This window comes from Electrophorus electricus, chromosome 14 (genome assembly GCF_041902795.1).
Source record: "Electrophorus electricus isolate QZ-2024a chromosome 14, ASM4190279v1, whole genome shotgun sequence".
Classification (NCBI taxonomy): Eukaryota; Metazoa; Chordata; class Actinopteri; order Gymnotiformes; family Gymnotidae; genus Electrophorus; species Electrophorus electricus.
In genome coordinates this window covers 26,395,722-26,397,500 of record NC_137510.1, presented here as the reverse complement: position 1 = coordinate 26,397,500, position 1,779 = coordinate 26,395,722, and the positions used below count along the sequence as shown (strand labels likewise).

General features: G+C 46.0%; 1 protein-coding gene across 7 annotated transcripts in view; it reads left to right on the top strand.

The window, feature by feature from the left end:
• Positions 1-771, top strand: part of adar (adenosine deaminase RNA specific) — a 16,605-nt gene extending 15,834 nt beyond the window's left edge. For 6 of the 7 annotated variants that reach the window (XM_081695652.1, XM_081695653.1, XM_081695657.1 and 3 more), the window contains one exon: positions 1-771. This exon is cut by the window's left edge and continues 929 nt beyond it. The gene's annotated coding sequence lies outside the window, so the exon portion shown is untranslated. The other variant, XR_014116781.1, reaches the window with a different exon arrangement.
• Positions 772-1,779: the final 1,008 nt, after the last annotated feature.

Sequence of the window (1,779 nt, the reverse complement as noted above, 5' to 3'; positions counted from 1 at the left end):
TTATAAGAGTTGCATGTCACATTTACCCGACGCAGGTGGTTTTAGTGCAGGTATTTCTGGAGAGGTTTGATAGGGTAGGATCGGCTGGAGCGTACACACACACACACACACACACACACCTATCTTCCGTCCTTCATTTTTTGTCAGAGGAACGCATGTCAAAGAAATTTGACCCTCTTTGGTGTGTGTGTGTGTGTGTGTGTGTTAGGGCTGCAAAATACAGACAAAAAGCTATAGATGTAATTTTTAATGATTAATATAAATTAATAAGAATAACTATAATTTCTGTATTGCTAAAAATTGAAAGACCTTGCAATATATTCCAAACGGATGACCCTTTGACATGTAATGTTCAGCGGTTACGCTATTATTTTGAGTAACACGGGTGTGTGTGTGCTACTTCATGTGTTCATGCTCTGATTCTCCCTGAATCTGGAAGACCAGATGATGTCCGTGACCTCACAGCGCGCATACACCAATCATTTTTATATGTAAGCAGGCAAATTTGCATATTAAGGCCTTGTGTAATATGCTATTACATAGAATCATATTCCAGTGGTGCTTGTATGTGGTCGTGTCTGCATTATCCTGTTTCTGTATATATTTTTCCCACAGGTTCAGTGGGGGGAGCCTCCTCCCATAACTACTGTGACACAAGTTCGACTAAATTTAAGTCGCCAAAACAAAACATCCTTAAAAAAGATTTCAAGTTTGGTGTTTCCGTTGTGTATTGAGTGACACATGCGGTCTGAATTAAAGCTGAGTCTCTTATTTTGTCAGTCTAACCTGTTTGTTTTGTTGAGTTGTTGATTTAATCTACTGATTCAACTTCGCTCCTTTATAAACTACCCGAGCGCCTGTGGTTGTCGCGTGCGTCTCGACACTAGATGGCGTCTGTGTCCGTGGAGGGCTGGGAGACGGGCGCGAGGCAGCCAGGGGCCACGTGTCTCTCACGCTGAAGACCTTGACTGTATTACAGCGCGTGTCGGTGTAACTCATGCCGCGAGACCTAAGCAAGGGTCGGGCTCTCCTCTCGAGACCAGCACACCTCGCGGCCGGTGGACCCCGTCCGGGTCTGCGAGCGTAGCAAAGGTGTCTCGCGGCAGGTCTCCAAACGTCGTTTTCTTTTTCTCCTTCTCCTTCTCCTTCACGGCGCTTGCGACAATCGAGACATGGGCCTTCTCGAGCTCGTCGTCTTGACGCGGATGTCCCGAGACGGCGAACGCGCGAGGAACAGTCAGTATGTCCGCTTGCGCTTGCAGCTCCTAGAGGGGGAGAGGCGGAGTGACATGTCTGACCGACGCGCGCGTTTCTAGAGCGCAGCCACACGCGAAGGCTCAGAGCGTGATTATGGGTGCGGCACGTGGGTGTTTGCTACTGCTGATTGACTGAAGTTGGCGATACTTCTAACGGCAGTGCGTGTGTCTCTAATCCACACACACAAGCAGGAGTGTGCAACGATCTTAAGGTTGTAAAGAAGCGTTTTATCAGGGCAGTAACTTTTGCATGTGCACGTCAGTCAATAAAAAAATCCCTAAAAGTTGAAGATTTTTGTTTGTTTCCTAAAACGTTGTTCATATCTTGTTTCACAGCACGGGTTTGGTTTCCAAAACTCCTCTAGGGTTTACTTTAAATAAAGATGAATTAACACATTAATGTCTTTAAACATAATGTGCACAGTTGGCTACAGATGGGAAACTTACAGACAGGGATGAAGGAAGTTCCACACTTAACACAGGGATTAAATGGACGGGGGAAAGAAGCCGAAGGCAAAGTAGT